The sequence below is a fragment of the Sturnira hondurensis genome, unplaced genomic scaffold (assembly GCF_014824575.4).
Source record: "Sturnira hondurensis isolate 20B ecotype Veracruz unplaced genomic scaffold, ASM1482457v3 Scaffold0016915, whole genome shotgun sequence".
Classification (NCBI taxonomy): Eukaryota; Metazoa; Chordata; class Mammalia; order Chiroptera; family Phyllostomidae; genus Sturnira; species Sturnira hondurensis.
Genome location: NW_028089546.1, coordinates 166,497 through 173,269, shown reverse-complemented (window position 1 = coordinate 173,269; position 6,773 = coordinate 166,497). Strand labels below are relative to the sequence as shown.

Below are 6,773 nucleotides of genomic sequence, written 5' to 3'. Positions count from 1 at the left end.
CCGTACTCTGCAATGAGAATATATTTTTATAATTAGAAAAGAATTAGCAAAAATATAACATATATTCACATTAAAAGGAACCAAGACCCTTGAAAGAAATGGCTGAATTTCAAGTTTGGAGTACACATTTATAAGATGATCCTGCAGCATTTTGTTGGTACCCCAAAGCAAGGAAGCTTTCAAAGACTGTTGGAATGGATCCGGTCAAAAGACACATGGAGCCAACTTGAAGAGGCTCCTGTAGGCCAAACATGACATAACTTGAGCTCCCAAAAGAAACAAAGAACTAAGCAACTAAAACATATTAAATACAGTATGTTTAAAATAAGGCCTGAGTTCATAGTGTTATGAAAATAAAAATCACTGGTCACCATTGGAGGCTTCTAGGGAAATGAACTATTATTCAGAGAACTAGGTTACGAAAAGAAATCAGGAAGGCTTCTGGTCAGGATGGTGCGGAGGCAAATGTGGTCTTTTCCCACAATCACATCAAAATTACAACTAAAGTGCAGAACCACCATCATTGAGAACTGCCTGAAACCTAGCTGAACAAAAGTCCTATAACTAAGGATATAAAGGAGGAGCCACATCGAGATTGGTAGGAGGGGTAGAGACATAGAAGGGGTTAGTTCTACACTCACGTGTATTGAATAAAAATCAGGAGGGATATACATCAGAGCCTGAGGTCCCACCTGTGGAGTAAGGGGTACCAGCCCTATACAGGCCTCCTGGCCCAGGGTGCCAGTGCCAGTGCGAGGAACAGAAGCTTCATGGCTTTTAGCTGCAAAAGCCAGCAGGGCTTGTGGCTGAGTGAGACAGAGGGCTTCTGGAGTCCCAAGCAGTCCTCTTAAAGGGACCACACAGGGGCTTACTCAGACTCAATCACATTGAGCCCCAGCACTAGGACAGCAGCTTGAAAAGCACCAGTGACATAATGGGAGAAAGTGAATTGTCTGGTATCAGGGTGGGAGACAGAAGTGCTGGCAAAGCCCAATGTTCCTTTTCTGAGCCCTTGCTACACAGAGCCAGCAGGTGGGTACCGTATCTAAATCTCCATCAACGTAACACTTTGCCCTGTCTTAGTGATTCCCTGAGGCCCAGCCCACTCCACCCCACCCAACATTCAGGCCCTCCCAAACTGTTTCCAGTGGCTTTTCCATACAATGCCTTTTGGCTCATGCTTCCAACTTCCCTAAAATCTCTCAGACAAGAAGCATCTGGTTTTGGCATGCCCTATACATCATGCTAGGTGGACCTAGGCCTGGCACTAGGTGGACCCAGGCCCAGCACTAGTGGCAGCTGACCTTCTTTCACAGATTGGCCTCTCTTGAGCACCTTCAAACCCATCAGCCATCTGCAGATTGTTTTTGTAGCTCATTCTGGGTGGCCATGGACAGAACACAGGCAGTGGCTGACCTCGGCTGTCTTGTACCTCCCAGGAGGCCCCAGAGCCGGTGAACCCCGTGGACAGCTTCAGGCCACATTGAAGCACAACCCAACCACCTGCACAAATGATACACCCAAGAAGTGGACTCAGCAGACACCCGAGCCCCACTGAATTAAGTCCTGCTTCTGTGGGGTCAGCACCTACACAGCTGATACTCCACAGTGTAAATAGCCAGTCCTTGCAGATCAGCCTGGGGGTAAGCACTCCCATGGAGGTGCCAATAGCAATCAAGGGTCAGTGCACAATAGGACAATGCACACATCCCACATAGGGGGTGGGGAACACCAGAGTTCCCAGCTCAGGTGAGTGAGAAGGCTGTATCACTGGATGCTACAGAAAATCTACTATGTAAGGCTACCCTACCAAGCACAAGGGACATAGCAGCTCTACTTAATACATAGAAACAAACACTGGGATGCTGCCAAAATGAGGAGACCAACAAACATGCTCCAAATGAAAAAAAAAAACCAAAATTCTAGAAAAAGAATGAATAAAATGGAAACAAGTAATCTAAGGTGCAGAATTCAAAACACTGGTTATAAGGATGCTTCCTGAACTTAGGGGAAGGAACAGATGAACTTAGTGAGGATGTCAACAAAAACATAGGGGACATATAAATAAAGACAAAAAACATAAAAAGGAACCAGTCAGAAATGAAGAATATATTAACTGAAATAGAGAATACATTACAGGGAACCAGACCCCGCCCACAGTCCAGCCCATGGCTGGGCGGTGTCTGCAGAAGCTCCCTGGGCCTGGCCCAGTTGGCCTGAGCTGCACTGAGACCTGGGCACAAGTGACACAGAGAGGAGGCCAGAGCCAGGCCAGCAACCAGCCATGGAGACCCGCTCCAACATGAAGAGTCTGGATGTTAAGCATGTAATAAAAAAAGCAACAGAACCAAAAGATCCAACAGATCATTATCATGCACAGCCTTTAGAGGATAACCTTTCTGAATGGCACTTCACAGTTAGAGGGCCTCCTAATAGGGAACCATTCTCAATTGTGTGGGGAATGTAGCCCAGCCCCTGATTTGGAAACCCAGGAGAGAGCGAGATGGGCACATAGGAACCACGCCCACAGACAGGTTTTCCCATGGGGAATCAGGCCTGCACTATACCTAGGCTGCTTTGAGACTTGCTTTTTGCTTAAAGTCCCTCACCCTGAATTGAGGCAGAAAATGTTTACTGCATGTCTTTAAAGTAACTTCCTAAAATCTATGCTAAACCTCCCAAGGACAAGTGTAACCAGTTCAATCACTTTTTCCTTTGCATTTGCAAATATTCTTCTTCTCTGATGTAATTAACAACATTCTGTTTTCTGTAAAAGACAACCACCTAAAGCAAACCTGTGCATAGTAAATGAGGACCATCCTTATGTAATGTGCCCAGAAATGCAATAAAAGCCTGTCTAGGTAGGAGTCTGGGCCCCCATCTCCCACTGAGAGTGGCTGTGCTGTCCGTTCTTCTCCACAGGACTTTTGCAGTCCATGTGAATTTGTTCATCACAGCTGCAACACATGGACCCTGCAGGCCAGAGGCCACATCAGCCTCCAGATTCTGATTTTGATGGAGGAGTTTATCATGGATGAGTAGTACTCCCACCGGAGTATCCCATGAAACCACCAAGCATTATTCTTCTAATGGCTAATGGACAATTTGAAGTAGGCAAGGAAATCTGTTTGAGCATTTCAGGACATCATCCTGAAACTTGGCAGCATTCATGGAGTATAAGATCATTATTAGCCATTATTGGGTTTACGCCACGAAAAGGAGAGGGAGCCATAGGTTCTCTAGATTACACACCTGAGGAAAGGAGAGCACTTGCCAAAAAATTGCAAGATTTCTGTTGTGAGGGATGTGGCTGCACCAGGACAGACGTCCTGTTGCCTTAAAATCTGGAAGCAATTCAAGCAAGGCTGACCGAGAAGCCAAGGAATTGGCTAGACAAATCAGTTTGAAGGCAGAACCAATTCATCTGCAAAGACTATTGCTGAGTTAGACTTGAACCACCCTTTTTTGCCAAATGATTTACAGGACAATGTGCCTATGATGTTCCAGGGTGCTGCAGCCAGGACATCATATGCAGTCTAGAACCTCTCAGGAGCATCTCTCCAACAACCTGTCCAACCTATAGCTAAAAATACTTCCAGGAGTCCTCAACAGCACAGGGACCAGCAGCAGAGTCAAAGAAGGCAGTCTACTTCACCAGACATTATAATCCAGGGCCAGCAACCTAGAAGCAACCACACTGATTGTGGCAGATACGCTGTATTGACTGTCATCTTGACTTTGGCCTTGGCAGCTCTTATATTCTGATGAATATATCTGGCCAATGAGTACATAGTTGACTTTGAGTTATAATACTGGTTTATGTCTTAAGAGCTGTGACTCAACTGCTTCATTAAACATTCTGCATTGGGTATAATCTAAGAATTGTTTACTAAAAATTACTTTGTATGTACCTTTTGTTCCTTTTTTGATCCTTCTAAATTCAATATAAATACAGCTAGATGTTCAGACTATGCCCTGCTTAATTTAAGGAACTGGAACTCAAGTCCTTTGTCTCACTATATGACCATCGTTACAGGGAAATAATTTGTTATTTTTCTTACCTCAGCTTCTTTTTATGTAAATTTAGGATAGTTTTCTTTATAGCTCTTTTAAAGTTTTGGATAAAAGATAATGTTTTCAGTTCCAACAAGTATTAGTAGTTACTCAATATCGTATACTGAGTATGAGTACTCTTTCTACTTATGTAGAATGATACAGGGATAGAATTGAAAAGGCCAAGTAAAACTTCTCTGACAGCTTACTTAAAATGTCATTCACATTGGGATTACTCATTCTGTGATATACTTTATGTCCTGAACATTTTTCAGTGAAAGTTACTATTTCAGTCAAACATTTATGAGGAAATGAGAGTACATCTTGGTATTGGATGTTACCTGAAGTGGGAATAATGCTCTGTAACCACTTTGATATACTATTATCCCATTCTCTCCAATGAGCGCTTAAGATTTAAAAAGAAAGAAAACAATCCTCCATAAACCTATGTTTTAAAGAAGGAAAGAAGGAAAGGTTCAAGCCAGGAAATCAATTTTATTCCAGAAGTTAAGGGGGAGTATCTTAAGATTTGAATGTTTGCTTTGAATTATATATCTTTTGAGATGTACATATGCCTAGCATATATACATATATGCCTAGCAATGTATACATATATACATTGGTTCAAAATAGAACCAATGTCTCTGGTTCTATTTTGCCTGCTTGTTTGTTTTGTTGATTAGGTTCCACTGATAGGTAAGATCATTTGTCTTTCACCACCTGGCTAATCACTATACATTTAATTACTCTGAAATATGCATAATGTTGAACTATTTCACGTACCATATTATTAGAAAAGCTCAGAGCCCAAGCAACCATGACAGAAATCAGAAAAAAACTTTACTTGAAATTGTCCACCTAATCAAAGCTCAAGAAATAATTTTCAGTGCAAAATCAGTATATAACATGGTGCTAGCTAGCTCCACAGACTCTATTAGATAACTGTACCATCATAATGCCAAGTGAGAACATACAATCACAGAAAGACACTGCCTTCAGCATGTTCAGTGGCACACTGAAGGCACTTTTGAGAGTACTGTTAGTGAAGACTTAATTTTTATATAAGTACAGGCAGTCCCCAGCTTTGAAATAGGTTATGCTCAAAAAGTACATCTGTAAGTTAATTTTTTCACAATTCAGTGTTGTAAACGGTGTTTAGGTTCTAGGTTAGTCCACAAAAGTTAGTCCATAATATATCTTGCATAATTTGGGGATGGTATCCATGAAGTCCCCATGTGGTTTTAACTAACTGGAATTATGGGCAAGATAGAAACAATGTGTAAGTGACTTAAAGGCACATGCAGTGTGCACTCCTGCCGGGGGGACTTCGGTTCTGGCAGCTGCCAGACGCCATTTCTGTGCCCCTCCCGGAGCCACTTTTCCTTTGCACCTAAAAGAGCACACTGCACGCCCTGGCTGGCGTAGCTTGAGTGCGGGCCTTCGAACCAGACGATCGCGGTTTGATTCCCAGTCAGGACACATGCCTGGGTTGCAGGCTGGTTCCTTGCAGGCCAACTCCCAGCAGGGGACACACGAAAGGCAACATACATTGATGTTTCTCTCCCTCTCTCCTTCCCCTCTAAAGATAAATAAATAAATAAAATCTTAAAAAAAAAAAAAAAGAGCAGACTGCAGTGGACTGAGTGCGGGCCTGTGAACCAGAGGATCATGGTTCAATTCCCAGTCAGGGCACATGCCTGGGTTGCAGGCCAGTTCCCAGCAGGGGGCTCATGAGAGGCAACCATACATTGATGTTTCTCTCCCTTTCTCCTTCCCTTCCCCTCTAAAGATAAATAAAATCTTTAAAAAAATAAAAATAAAAATAAATAAATAAAAGAGCATACTGTATACTATGGTATAATACATGGTTGCCTTAAACTTTAATAAATGAGCATGAACACTTTAATAAATGAATTTATAAATAAATAAATTTATTTATTTAATAAATAAATGAACACTTTAAAAGTGTTTACAGTTTGTTTTTGCTATAACTAAAGCTGTAGTTGGTGAGGTCTAAAAAACCCAAGGACTTTATGAAGACTTCATATATCAGGCAAATGATAGGTTACCATTTCATAATTTTATTGCCTTAAGAAACTGCATTCTGAAGTCTTGGTTTAGAACACAAGACATTACAAATATTGGTTCCGTCATCACTGGTCTCCTAACCAGAGGTCACTGACCCTGGAAGGCCAGGTAATGTTATCTTGGAGAAAGAAATCCCCGTGCTCAGCCCATGTGGAGATTCACCTTGTGCTAGGGATAGTCTTCGTTTCCTCTCAGTCACCCCTGAGCCAGCCTCTGGGTCTATGTGATCTTGTCGCACGTTTCCATAGGACCTACTTATGCTTTCAAATTGATTAAACCAAGATGCTGCATTGTGCAGACCCTTTTCTATCTGAGTAGCCTCTTTCCCCTCACCTGTCAACAGGCCACCTTCTTTGTGCTGGGATTTGTTTTTTAGTACCTGATACACATATCTGAAAGTGGCATCTTTAATATTCCTTCCCTTTCAGCTCAAATATGTTGTTTAAAAATCCTTAAATTGTCAGCCTGACCCCCATTGTGGCATTCCTGAGTAAAACTGATCTTTGTGGCCATTCTTACTCAAACCTCCACTTGAAGGGCCCCTTCATAAAACTATTATTATTTTAAGTATTTTATTGTTGAAGTACAGTTGTCTCATTTACCCACCACCACTCCCCCCACCACCCCAGCCA

At 42.3% G+C, this 6,773-nt stretch overlaps 1 pseudogene; it reads left to right on the top strand.

Annotated features, from left to right (window-relative positions):
- Positions 1-2,278: 2,278 nt before the first annotated feature.
- On the top strand, positions 2,279-3,810 carry LOC119001590 (ubiquitin-conjugating enzyme E2 J1-like; annotated as a pseudogene).
- The last annotated feature ends 2,963 nt before the right edge of the window (positions 3,811-6,773 follow it).